At 38.8% G+C, this 14377-nt stretch overlaps 1 long non-coding RNA gene across 1 annotated transcript in view; it reads left to right on the forward strand.

Annotated features, from left to right (window-relative positions):
- The window catches only part of LOC124776652, a 28418-nt gene extending 18438 nt beyond the window's left edge, over window positions 1–9980 (forward strand). The window contains exon 2 of the long non-coding RNA XR_007015645.1: window positions 3584–9980. This is a non-coding gene — a long non-coding RNA (uncharacterized LOC124776652). The remainder of the gene's footprint in view (window positions 1–3583) is intronic.
- Window positions 9981–14377: the final 4397 nt, after the last annotated feature.

The raw sequence follows: 14377 nt of genomic DNA on the forward strand, positions 1-14377 counted from the left end.
CATCCCAATACACCTTCTGAGTTAAACAAACCGGTGGCTATTCGTGCTGCTCTTGTTCACGTTCAACATCTCCTGTTATTTCTGACTGGCAGGGATCCCACACACTTCAGCAATATTCTGTTTCAGCAATATTCTGTTTTCTAAGCAATATCCTTTACACACATTGCATTTTCCTAGTATTGCACCAAAGAACTGAAGTCTCCCACCTGCTTCACGTACGATTAATCTTATGTGAATGTTCAGTTTCGTAAAAAGGAAGGAAGGAAGACTGGGGTTAACGTCCCGTCGACATTGAGGTCATTAGAGACGGAGCACAAGCTCGGATTGTGTCAAGGATGGGGAGGGAAATGGGCCGTCTCCTTTCAAAGGAGCGATTTAGTGAAACAACGGAAAACCGAAATCTGTATGGCCGGGCGCGGGTTTGAACCATCGTCCCCCCGAATGCGAGTCCAGTTCCATTTCGTATCGCTACACATTGTTACGCGAAGGTATTTGTGTGAGTTGACCGATTCCAGATGCGACTCATTGCTACTGCAGTCTCTGGACAAAGTGTTTTTGCTAATTTTTGTGGCACTTTGAACTCTTACAAAGATCCGGCTGAATATCTGTGCAGCTATTTTCAGACAGTACTATTCTGACATGAGCCACACTTGCATAGAAGCAGCGTGACGAACTAAGGACCGTTTTTATTGCTGCCGGGTGTCTACCATGGTTCAGTCGTCTACGTGAAACGATCTTTTGACAGCATACCGTGCTGTTGCCTTCAGGTGATGTCTGTAGAATGAGCATCTTCCCTACATCAATGAAACATGAAGAAACGGAAGTGTTAGGACAGACCTAGTGTATCTGGGACTGTGTTCTAAAGAAGGCTATTGAAATACGAGTGGTTGTTAGCCTGATCAACAGAGACAATGACTTCACTTTCACTAGGTGATCGCGCCTACTCGTCATCACCGATATATGATGTATGGAGGCCATCAATGTCGACGTACCTTTCCATACAGTGACTGGCGCAGCGGAAAGAACGCAGAACATTAACCTGAGGGTCGCGGGCTGGAGTCGCTGTGCAGAAAGTTTTTATTTTTTATTTTTACGTTACTTACTCTGCAATATTAATGTTTTCATAAAAGGCATGAAATGGAGAGCCAAAGGAGAATTTGAGATTGAAAATGAACTTCTTCATGCGGGAAAACAACTTGCTTTTCGTTAATTAATTGACTCCTAGGGGGAGGGGGATGGACGGACAAGCAAATCCGCAATTATACGACGAGATTTTTGAAGATGAGAGAATGCGATCGTGCAATGTTGAAAGTGATTCCCCCAAATACGCTCCGCTAGGCAACCCTGCGATATCTGTTTTTGTCGTCAGATAAAGAAATTGATCAGAAAGCTTCAAAAATGCTCATATCTCACCGAGAGAGAAAAATAACTCGCATCCCGAGAAGACTGCATCTTGATACAGTCCACTGCGTGCCATCAGCTATCCTTACCAATATTTGGCGAAACGATGTCTCATGATTAGTTGGCAACCACACTGTGCGATTTGAGAGAATCTTTTATAAATGTTAACGAATCTGTTTGTCTATAGAAACTGTGAAAGAACCATGTGATTGTAAAAACGCAGCGTTTGTAACGTGTGTAAGATGAATGTCACCCTATCACGTGTATCTCATCAACTGTAAAATACACTGAAGCGCCAAAGAAACTGGTGTAGGAATGCGTATTCAAATACAGAGATACAGTATGTAAACAGACAGAAACCTCGCTGCTGTCGGCAACGCCTGTATGAGACAAGTGTCAGACGCAGTTGTTACATTGGTTACTGCTACTACAATAACAGGTTATCAAGTTCTAAGTGAGTGTGAACGTAGTGTTATAGTCGGCGCACGAGCGATGGGACTCAGCATCACCAAGGTAGCGATGAAGTGGGGATTTTTCCCGTACGACCAATTCACGAGTGATTGTGCATATCAGGAATCCGGTAAAATCTCCGACATCGGTGCGGCCATAAAAAGACCCTACAAGAACGGGACCAACGACGACTCAAGAGAATCGTTCAACGTGACAGAAGTAGAATCCTTTTGCAAATTGCTGCAGATTTCAATGCTGGACCATCAACAAGTCTCAGCGTGCAAACCATTCAACAAAACATCATCTATATGGGCTTTCGGAGCCGCAGGTCCACTCATGTACTCTTGACGACTGCCTAACCAAAGCGTCACGCCTCGCCTGGGTGTGTCAACACTGACATTCGACTGCTGATGACTGGAAATATGTTGGTGATTGGACAAGTCCCGTTTCAAACTGTATTGAGTGGATGGACATGTGCGAGGATGGAGACAACCTCATGAATCGATGCACCCTGCATGTTAGCAGGGGACTGTTCAAGCTGGCGGAGGCTCTGTAATGGTGTGTGGCGTGTACAGTTGGAGGGATTGGGACCCCTGATGCTTCTAGATACGACTCTGACAACTGACTCATATGTAAACATCCAATCTGATCATCTGCATCCATTCATGTCCGTTGTGCATTCCGAAGGACTTGGGCAATTCCAGCAGGACCATTCGACACCCCACACATACAGAATTACTGCAGAGTGCTACATAGTAGCTCCAGGAGCACTCTTCTGAGTTTGAACACTGTCTCTGACCACCAAACTCTGTCTCTGGCCACCAAACTCCGCAGACAGGAACATTATTGAGCATATCAGGGATGCCTTGCAACGTGCTGTTCAGAAGAGATATCCAACCCCTTGTACTCTTACGGATTTATGGACAATCTTGGAGGATTCATGGTGTCAGTTCCCTCCAGCACTACTTCAGACGTTAGTCGAGTCCATGCCACGTCGTGTTGCGGCACTTCTGCGTGCTCGCACGGGCCCTACAATATTAGGCAGGTGTACCAGTTTCTTTGGGTCTTCCCTGTATATTGTGAATGGAAGATATACTGCGTATAACATAAGACTGAAGTAAAATATTATTTTTATAAGATGTGCTCTGTCTTGTCCGATACCCTAATTTTTGAATAATAGTTGTTTAATCACATCTTGTGAAAGCTCTTGCCAGGTGAGATGTTGCACACTAAAATTTTTTGTCCATTGTAGTTACCCTCATGTGATTCGGTGGCTACAAATCTGTAAATCTGCGATGCACTCCTCGGGTAAGGGTTTTCCAGTTTTCCATCTATCGCTTCTTCCACCTCTGGCAATGATTTGTGTATGTGAATATTAACCAAATGCACCGTGGTTCGTAGTAGCGTTAAACCGCTGGTTTGTCAACAACTGAGCAGATACGTCATTTGAAAACTTGGAAGAAGGCAGTGGTGTGCTACCTCGAATAGGACATGCATAGTAAAGAATAGGACCATGTATAGTAAAGAATTTTGATGTTCAGTCTTTGGGTTGACATCAGCTCTACCATTATGGTCACACTCTTTGTTCGCCCACCTTTATCTGTGTTTCCTAACCCTAATAAGTTTTGAGCTTCGCAAACTGCGATCAGTTAACGAGATTTATGAGTAGTGAAGCTCAGCACGTTGATGATGATTCTGTTGCTGGTAATAAAGTAGTTTTCTTCTTTTCCAGGATGGCTGTTGGCAAAAGAATGGTGTGCGTTCCGGCCAGGTGACGACTCGCCTCCCCATAGCAGCCAGAGCTAATTTCCCATAATTGCATCTTGGTACCAACATCAGGCAACTTCCCCATAATCGCACAATGGTATCGTCAACAAGCTGCTTCTCCGTACTCGCAACATGGTATCAACAACAGGCTGCTTCCCTATGATGACGCCATGGTATCAACAAGTAGCTGCTTCTCCGTATTCGCAATATGGTATCAACAACAGGCTGCTTCTCCGTAGACACGATTTTTCAGTGTGAAAAGACTTCTTCTCCACTTATCAGCAACCGCCCTAGGTTATGGCGTTGCACAGTTTCTTGTGCTGGACTGGACAGAATCTGTCAACTGTGCTGCAAAATGACCTCATTCTCCGAATTTGGCAAGAGACGTGGACTCATTAACTAACACGGAAATGAACAATACAGAGCGTGAGTGAGGGTAGGAAGACTCTTGACAATAAGGACAACCCAAAATTCTACGTGCCATATTTACCACTTTCTTGTCTTCTAACACATTAACTGGGAACAATATGGGAGTAAATCCACTGATCAGCCAGACGTTACTGAACCACAAGAAGAAGGCACAGCATTGAACGCTGATATGAAGTGATACAAACAACTTCACAACATTAAATGTGGTATAAGAGCTCTGCATCTGAAGCAATGAGAGACAAAGAGGCTGATGTACATTTAAAAATTAAAAAAAAAAAAAGATCAACAGAAGAACGCAGTGTGAGACATCAGTGCCATAATTACCTTATTCTTGCCTCTTCATAGCCCTGTATATAGTACCTGAGAACAGTAAAGATACAAATTCTGCTGTTCGTTCGCCAACCATAGGTCAGAGTCTAGAAGGGACATATTTTCGCCCTACTGCAGATGTTGTAGTGTCCAGTATCAATACCTGCACTTGACATATAATTCACCTATACAGTCACATAATGAGAAATGCATGAGGATACCAATAAGACAATTTGGCTGTGTGTGGAATATAAATGCGATCTCTACACTTGAAAGTGGCTTCGCTACATAGTGCACATTGGCTCAGAAGAAGAAGAAGAAAAATAGAGATCTCTTTGAATGGGCCCAATAACAACAATAAGAGACCGACATAGCAGACAGTTTACCTTTACTGAGGAATCCATGTAGCTACAGGAAAGGGTCAGGGACTGTTTGTGTATTCATGCACGTTCCTCAGCTTGTGCTGCGTTCAACCTCCTGTCCATTGAACAAATCCAAGTCTCCATTCGTGACGAGGAAAGCAAGATATGGACGAAGTAATGGGTGTAGACAGGGCTGAAGTGGGTCTGCTCGTTGGTTCAGTCTTCAGAGTGTTAATTACATCTGTAATATCATTTTAATCCTACTCAAATGACTTCTTTAAATGCTACACTGTGCCTGATAAAGAAAACCGAGTGAATTCGTTTTTAATTTAAAATACGTCAAAGTAGGTACTACCGCAGCATATGACGTAAAGAGAAATTTCTTCAGAAGCTAAACAGGGCCAGCAAGGAGAGGACCTTTAAAGAAGAGTTTCCCTTGTATCACGCTACACCCAAACACACTGGTATTGCCACTGCTCTGATATGTGTATATCATCTCTCAACAGTAATGACAAGAATATTGCATTTTAATTGAAGTCTTACGCTCTGTATCACCCAAAGGGAACGTCATTGCTGATAATACATGAGGTCACCCACACCCTCTGTTTCTGAGACTGTTCAATATGCCACTCTTGCCACACCCATCTTATTATATGTAAGTTACTGCTTGAATTCAGGTGACAAAACTATGAAGAGGCTACAACATGACACGAAAATTAGTTCAGTATCTAATAATACGCAACATCAAGAGGCTATCAAGAGAGAGGCTATTGTAATAAGAGGCTACTTCACTACCCACCAACAGTCCAGGTGACATCATGATTGAGTGCATCAACCAGTAATTGTGACCAACGTTGTTTCTGTTTGTGATGCAGAAATGTTTCTTCAAGATTCATGAGTGCCAGGGCAACAGAAATTTTAATGTACAGAACATTAACTGTGTGTTTGTGACGCGATATGTTCAATGTGCCAAACTCGTCAGTTTCTCGTATTAGTAGCTTTAAGTTCGCTTATTGTTCTGCACAACGAAGAGGCTATTTTGAGGCAAGATTGTTTCAGCAAGTGGTATAAACTGTACTCTATATGTGTGTTCAGTGGAACATTTCTCAAGTGTGGATTCTGTAATGGTTTACTGAGGCTCAATAATAAAAGCAACATCTTAAGCAATGTAGGCAAAGCATCGATGTAGGAGAAAAATGTAGTGTTTTCAAAATAGATGTAACTGGAAATATCTAATTGTACTATCAGAAGTGAAATTTTACCACACTCTTGTAAAAATGAGTTGTCTATAGTGGGCGCAAAAGAAAGTGAATTTTTCATTACGAGCATGTTTAACAATGGAAAAGAAACGTAATAGTAGAACTGCTCGTCACTTTAAGTACCTGTAACTCAGAAAGAGAAGATCAGAGAAGGCTATCTGATAGGACAATCACGTACAATTGGCAAAATCTCAACTCTTCATATTTTTTCTGTGGCATGGCTTCTGTCATCAGTACAAAGGAAAACTCTCAAACAAACAAAAAAAGCTTATATTTTACAGAAGCGTAAGAATTTAATTTACTCGCTCACTTTGCAAGACCACACATTAAGCACAGCACTCATTTATCTCACCTCATTAACTACCGCATATGATATAGACTGAGAACGATTTAGGAACAAGTCCATGTTTCTTTAAATAGTGATAATAGTGTTCTGTGAGTCTAGTGCCGATAGCTTTAAAGACTGTAATAACACACCAACAGTACAAAGATAGAATCTGTTTAAATTAAGACGTATTTTTCATCATCCCATCGTATACTTGTACAGCTACCATAGATTAATTTTAAAGTAATATTTGTGATCGATCACGCTCTAATAATACGTAACTAAATAATTTTAGCTTGTATAAACGAAGGTTCTCTACGGTCATAAAATGACAGAGTAGCACTGGAATGAACTGCGAGCAAATATTTCAGTACCCAGACGTTTTTATAATCTTTCTAGTTTTCCCTTGCTCCCTGTCCTGTAGGCCCATTTTCTGTGATGTGTCATGCCATTAAGTTATACAACTGAAATTTATTGCTTTCTGCTCCCTTCACCTCTGTGCCAGCTGTTACAGCTGCAGATGTAACAACTGTTTCAGTGGTGAGGTGGACACAATTTTTTCCCAGTCAGATTCTTTTTGGGTCGTCAATTCAGTTTGGACAGTGACGACTTTACCATAGATTCTTCTCATCACAATACTGGCAGTGCATCACTGGAGCAGCTTTCGAAAGAAGCAGGAAGTATGGAGCAGACATCTAGCATAACATCGCTCTTCTTGGGAATAACAGCAAATGATTTCTGAGAGTGCAGTGAGGAAATGTTACGCTGCTCTGCATCCTACATTACTCCAATTTGAGGCACTTTCCTGCTTCTGCTTATAATATAAAATGACTGCAAAGACAATGGAAGGAATTTCTTCAACGAATGTCATACTGTACACCATTGCAATTTACATTATGTATGAGTCATTCAATTTATAAAACAATATTGTGACATACTCAGCTAACTGTGATTAGTCGCCATGTATATCAGAGGCATTTCTCATTTCATTTTGTCAGAGCTCTCTGTGTGTAAGTAATGTATTTTTATTTACAAATGAAGTCTATCCAAACAGTTACTCCAACAGACCTTAGCTTTATAATTATTGAGCAAAGAAGTTGAAAATCATGGAATCACTCAAGCAGAAATTTTCTCTTTGCATTTTCCTTTTCATCTACAATGCTAAATCGATCTTGGCTAAAGAATGGAATCAATTCATCATATGCTTACGGGTTAAACAGAAATTGTGTTCTATGTGAGCAATTTTCTATCTACTCTTCCCTTGTTTTCTGAGTTTATTTCAGAAGATTTCCCAGAGAGAGGCTAGTGTTTCACGTGTTTCCATTTACAATTTACAGTAAACCTTATAAAGTATTACTTTCAACTGTCACAAAATAAACTGCAATTTTCTCAGTATTTTGATAACATCATCAAACAACACAGTAAATTTGTATGTTTTTTCCTTATTGTGTGGAGAAATTTTGCAGTTGTAACTGTACTTCCATTAAAGTTTGAATTTTGGACTTATGTTGTTAAAAAACTTTATCAGTGGTAGTATGCTAATTGTTGATGACCAATGTAAAAATGAGTGGCTTGAGTAGTGGTTCTGTCTAGACTTTCATATCAAAGATCGTACTCATCTTGTCAGTTCCTCAGGTCGATATGCACTGCAGTATCATGATGAATTCTCAAATGAGCAATATAACGAATTGTATGTAGTTGTAATAAATGTGTCACATTAGTAGTTGTTTGGAATATAAAGTGATACATCAAAAATTCTTTCTTTTAACGACATTTTAAATACTTTGCTTCCTTGCAAGCATCACTAAATTATTAGGCTTTTTATTACAAGCTTGAAGCACATTGTAGAAAATGTGGGCACTCTTCTCAGAATGGTTCTTGTGGTTCATCCTCAGCAAACATCCAGAAGAGGTGAGGTATGTAGAAATATTTTCAGTGCATTTCCTAAACTGTTTGTGTAATTATATTTTGAAGATTTCTACTTTTTGATTTAATTGTTCCATGACCTGATAGAATCAGAAAAAATGATAAGACTGAGACTGTCACAGTCTATTTGTTTTTTTCAAGGTTGGAAAATCTTTCTTCACACCTCACCTATTTCTGCACTGGCTACTGTCGAAATTCTCTTCCACATTATATGATGAATTAGCTTATTTATTTTCAATATACTACTGTCTAATGTTGCTATGTTTACATTCATTGTTTGTATACAAACATAATCATCTTTCTTTGTTTTGATGGTGGCCGGCAGTGATTACATGATGCGTAAACGAGAACGAAGACTGATTAACACCGAAAGTGCAAAATTAGATCATTTCCTTTGGTACAAAATGGTTTGTGTAATAGTAGAATTGTAGTGCTGTTGATTTTCGCGCAAGTAAGAATAATATTTGTACAGTCACAAGCTCCATTTATTTACATTTCAGTACTGAAGCAGATCATATGAGATGATGGTTATGATTGTGATATAATAAATTTTGTTGTTTTTTTGTGATTTTTAAAAGTTTAGTTAAGTTTAATTTGAAGCATATCTGAGAACGCTGTTATGAAGTATGTAGTGTATAGAATATTGTAATGGATAAGCTGAATTTAGCTGCATAGGTGCTTTAAGTAAGAGAATGCCATCATATATTCATCATTTACGATATCACTTACTAACTTTTGTTTATCTACTTTGAGTTGCAAATTCCTCAGGTCGAGCGGACTATAGAATAAGCAATCTTGTACCTGTTGTAATAAAATAGAAACAACATCATTTCGTCATACATGTGTCAGAAAGTGATAAATTGATTTTTTTGTGTAACATTTCGCTACTGCTTTTCATCATTGCTTGCATTGTGTTTTCGAATACTGACATACTAGATTAAGAAATAACTTTATGTGTATTGTAGACTTAAGAACCTGTAAAAAAATGCCAATGGCTCGATATTTGGCTTTATGTCGTAAACGAATGTAATTTTTTTAAAAATGGGCAAGTGAGTTAGTACACCTGATTAATGTGCCCCGATCTCATTATTAGTAGGAAGTTTTGGTTTCGTTTTCAGAATGAATGACGTCATGAGGAAAGAATCGAAGATTGCTTGTGAGAATGGTAGTACCGTGTCTTTCAAAGTAAATTTAAGAGTCGAATATATTTTTGTAACTAATAATGGAACATTAAGTTTCTGAATGGTGTCTTCCAGAATAATTTGGCCCAATGATACTCGAATTACTGTTCACTGACATAGTAAACAAAATCTGTATTTGGATAGCAGATTTTGTCGAAAAAAGTGACAGTATAGTGATGTAGCTACTCTGTGCATTCACGTTGTGTGTACAGCTCCATACATCAGATAAGTCCTTATGTTTTATATTCATGTGCAGTCGTATCAGTATGCATTAAACAGATAACGGCAGTACCTTTATCGGCGAAATTTACATTTAGAATTTGAAGGGTAGAACAATGAATAAAGCTCTATGTTTGTGTTAATGAATTATTGTTTTTATTCTAACATTATGTCTAATATTCATCTGTGAAGTCCATCAATGACAGTATCAAGGAGAAGCAGCCTGTTCCAATACCTGCGAAGTACAATGTTGATAAAACATAAGAAAAACAATAATGATGTATTTTAACAGTAATGGATCTATGTAAATTTTCTGCTGTACATTTTCAGAAATAAAGATACTTATCTGGGATATCTGTAATTTTAATGGATGATGGTTTCCTGCTGTAGTGTTTAGTGCAGAGAATATTAACATGTATTGTAGGACAGAGTTCTCTGAAGATGCTTTAGTTCATAGGTGGTGTGGAAAATTGCATTTGTTGTGCTGATGTTGGACATTTGACAATGTACTGGTGTATGTATGGAGTCAGTGCCAAGAGTCACATTTTAATAAACAACTCACGCAAAAAATTTATGCTATACTACACATAGAAGATAATAGCTTGTGAAAGAATTATAGAGAAGCACCTTAGCTTGATGCTGAATGGTTTTTACATTAGTAGTTGCCCTGTAGCGTCATAGAATATGGTACACAAATCATACAAGTTGCACTTTTATGTAAATGACACAGCAAAGTGTTCTAGAAAATTATGAGTATCATTATTGTTATCACAGTGAAAAAGAGAAGCTCAAAATCATCAGCAGAAATGTAATTTCTATCCCCTGTGGGTTTAAAACATGGAAGATCACCAAATGTTATAGCCAACCAACTAAAAATACACATAACCAATTGTCTTTGGCAAATTATTGATGTCAAGTAAGCAGAAGCGACTTCCAGAAAATGCTTGTTAAAGACTACAAGGGACAGACCAGCCACTTATTTCTATTAAGTGGGTAATTTTTTGTACATTACTTTTTGAGACAAATTGTACGAATAACACACATTTTCTTGTTATTTATTAGAGTAAGTAATCCTGACAACTGCCAGTCATTCTTTTGGCTGTGTGTATTCCTTTAAACTTATCATAAGAGCTAGTTATAAGCTGCTTCTGATATATTCATGGTAACTACCAGCAAAACTACATTCCAGCTTATTTTACTGAAGAAAACTAAAGTAAATAATGGAAGAGAAGAAATAACAATAAAAAGTGATAGAGAGGAAACAGATAGAAGAGTGAAAGAAAGGAATCTGTCGCTAAGTCAAGAATATGTGGGAGTGGTGATAAGTACTATGACATTGGGTAGGATATTGTACATCCAGTTTCCTTTTCACACTAGCTTTAGGAGCCGCACAGATCCATAGATAGTTGGTGGTGTACTGGAGTATCTTGAATTTCTCTTCCCATATGATAGGTGAGGCAATGAAGTCAGATGTCCCATTCAGACTCTACTTTAGACCTGAAGGCAACCTTGTTGGCAAGCTGACTATCTATGACTCCTTTCCAGTCCCTCCTTCACAGATATCACGTCCTTATGCCCTGAGCAAATGACAGTTTAGGATGTCTGTGAGAACGACGTTCCTTCAGTGAACAAGCCAAATTTCAGCTCATAATACACTGCTTTGTAGATACATACGCCCTGAAAGTGCATAAGCTATCAATGGCTCATAATCTGGACTAAGATGTTCAGTTATACCTCCAGTGGTGTACCTACACGATCACAGCCGGGGTGCCCTTTTTTTTGTAGATTCTATGTATGAAGAGGATAGACTATGTCCTGATTTACAAGACCACTAGTTGGCTGAACGTGACCTGTTTGGGAAGATATGATGTGTCCACCTTCCAGTGACAGATGAAACCCATCTCTTTTGCTACAAATCCATAACATAATCTCTGTGGGAGATGTGATTACCTTTTTGAGTCCAAAGTATTTCATTTACTACAGTATGTAGCCATTTTTACATTATTCAGCACATGTCAGCTCTTTCTGTGATACACAAATCAAGATGCAGGACACCAAACACTGCTTTCAAAGCATCAGTTGACATTCTGCCAAGTCAGTTAACGTTGTGCCAAAAGCACCTCAGCAACACATTAGAACTGACTGCTGCACCCACACCACCGATATTTCTCAGTCACCAGCCTATGTGCACTGTATGCTTATTCTACAGCTCACTATGGCCACTAGTATCACCTCATGACAGAGATGGAAACAGTTTGGAGGCAGACATAATTTTTGTTGTGCAATTACCATGTAACTGTACCCTGAGATACAGATCAGACTTATGCAGATTAAAGGTTGTTACTTAATCAGACTTTTAACATGACTTCTGAATGGTCTCAAGAAGTTCAATACTCCGCGCTACTGCTGAACTGTGTCTAAAAGAACTACCTCATTTTTTCTAGTTGTACTCTGGTGTTACTTTGGGCTAATATCAGGAGATCGTCATAATATGCCACTACAACCAAAGCTTCAGGATTTTCTTGTAGGCTATTCAAAAAGGGTTTGTGAGTAATGTCCTAAATTATGGGCTCAAAGACTGAGAACTGAGGACAGCCTTCAGTGATTATTTTTGTCATATTTCTCTTGGGATGCAACACAGCAACCTTGCTGTGCATACAGTAGTCTATAAGCTTTTTGGAAAGTTGCCTCTGGATAGTTAAAATGCGTCAGAGGCATCAAAGGCACAGCATATGTGAAAAATAGTAATGACGAAATACGGGGACTATGAATTCAGTACCAGCTCTACAGCATGATCAATAGCATTCTTAGTAGGTTTGTCCTTTCTGAAACTGTACAGAGTGACATTCATTCCAGTTTTGCTCCCATGAATGGAAAGCCTCTTGTTTGGTATTTTGCCCAAATGTTTTTGAAGAACATTTAGTAGGCAGATGGGTCTATAATAATATTTTGCCTGGGTAGGTTCTTCATTCTCCTCATCCTTGAGGGTTATGAGCCCTGCTGATATTGATGTGTTTGGGAATTTTCCTTGGGCAAAGCAGTCATTAGCTAAGTTAATGTCATCGCAATATGATTTCATAATAATTTTCAATGTGCTGAGGATCTCTAGAACCTCTTTATGATCAATTGGATTAACAACACGAAAGTGTCTGACCTTTGAGTCAGCTGTTTCCTCATCATCTCATGATTGTCAGCGTCCTCAACGTGCCTGTCATTTGCTGGTACTGTCAACAGTACTTTGGTGAAGTACTGTCAACTAGTAGTAGTTGATCATTATTTCTTCACACTGATAGAACGAAGGTTAACTTGATCATATGGGTAACCTTTTTATATGGTGTGCTCCATAGATTAATCTACAGTCAGTCTAGAAACAAAGAAAAGAAAAATTGAAGCATTTACAGAATTCGCTAAGAAACATAAGATGTGTCGTTAAAGTTTTGGTGTTCAGCTGGATGTTAACAGCTAGAAAAAGTACTGAACACCTACAAACCTGGACTGAAAGGGGATTGTTAGAAGAAGGGAAAAGTAGAAAGATAAATAAAGGGCATCGCCGAAAAGGGAACGAACTGCAGGTGTTTTGTGGAACACCTGTGTTTGGTCAAGTGCAGTAGGAATTTGTGATGATGATTTTTGCTATTATTGTTTGATGGTGGTACGTCAATTTTCCCACATGTAATGGTCGTAGTATCGACTTCCAACGTTCATATTTCAGTGTATATTAGTATTTTGCTAAAAATACGAATGAGTGCTGTTTCCCACAATTCTTGATGTAGACTAAGATGGTTTGAACTGGCCATCGTATTCATGTATCACAGAAAGCGGAAAGCGAAAGTACCACTTCCAAATGTCTTGTAGCATTCGAGGCTACATCTTAAAGTATTGGGATATGTGGGGGAAATGATTACTTGGAGTCAGTCAGAACTGAAAGCCTGTTTTTCAGTACCATGTTCAACTCCAGGGCTTCTGAAACAAGATTTCGACAGTAGCCATTCTGTCTTCTGCACCTTTTATTCATCGTTTTACGGTGGCTTTGCCTTTCGGTTATTATTCCTTTATCTAATTTAAAAACTGACTTCGATTAATGTCTGTTATAAATCCTGTCGCTTAGTAATGTATCTGGACACTCTAAGTTCAGTTTCGTTTTTATCTCTTGTAGCACGAACAAAACTTTTGAGTATGTATTTTTCTTGCAGGGGTATGCTTCAGTCCAAAGACTGATCTGATGCAGATCTCTAGGCTTGTCTAACCCAATTCACATCTCTTAATTTCAGAATAACAACATGAACCTGCTTACAGTTTTCAAACCTTGATCTTTCTCTAATGTTTACACTCCCCACGGCCTCTTATTAACAAATTAATGTCCTTTATGCCTCTGGATATGTCCTACCATTCTGTTTCTTCTTCCACTCGTATTGTGCTATGCTCTTCAATGTTATGACCAGAAGAAACTACTTTCGTCCAGTATGAATGTGTGTTCTTTTATTGCTTTGGGAGGAGGCTCATCAAACTAAAATGCATGAAATATTATTTCACTTTGTTACATCAATGAAAAACATTTACTTAATTTTTGGCACACTTCTTTGATATATGAGTACTAGTAATTTACGACTGTTATGGACTACCAAAACATTACATGATTCACTACTAAACGAACTGTTGAGATGCAGTGTTCAACATTTTCTAAAATGCAAGTTCATCAGAAACTACACTGTGATGTTGACTCCTTTGGATGTGATAAACTGCATCCTT

This window comes from Schistocerca piceifrons, chromosome 2, assembly GCF_021461385.2.
Source record: "Schistocerca piceifrons isolate TAMUIC-IGC-003096 chromosome 2, iqSchPice1.1, whole genome shotgun sequence".
NCBI classification, from domain to species: Eukaryota; Metazoa; Arthropoda; class Insecta; order Orthoptera; family Acrididae; genus Schistocerca; species Schistocerca piceifrons.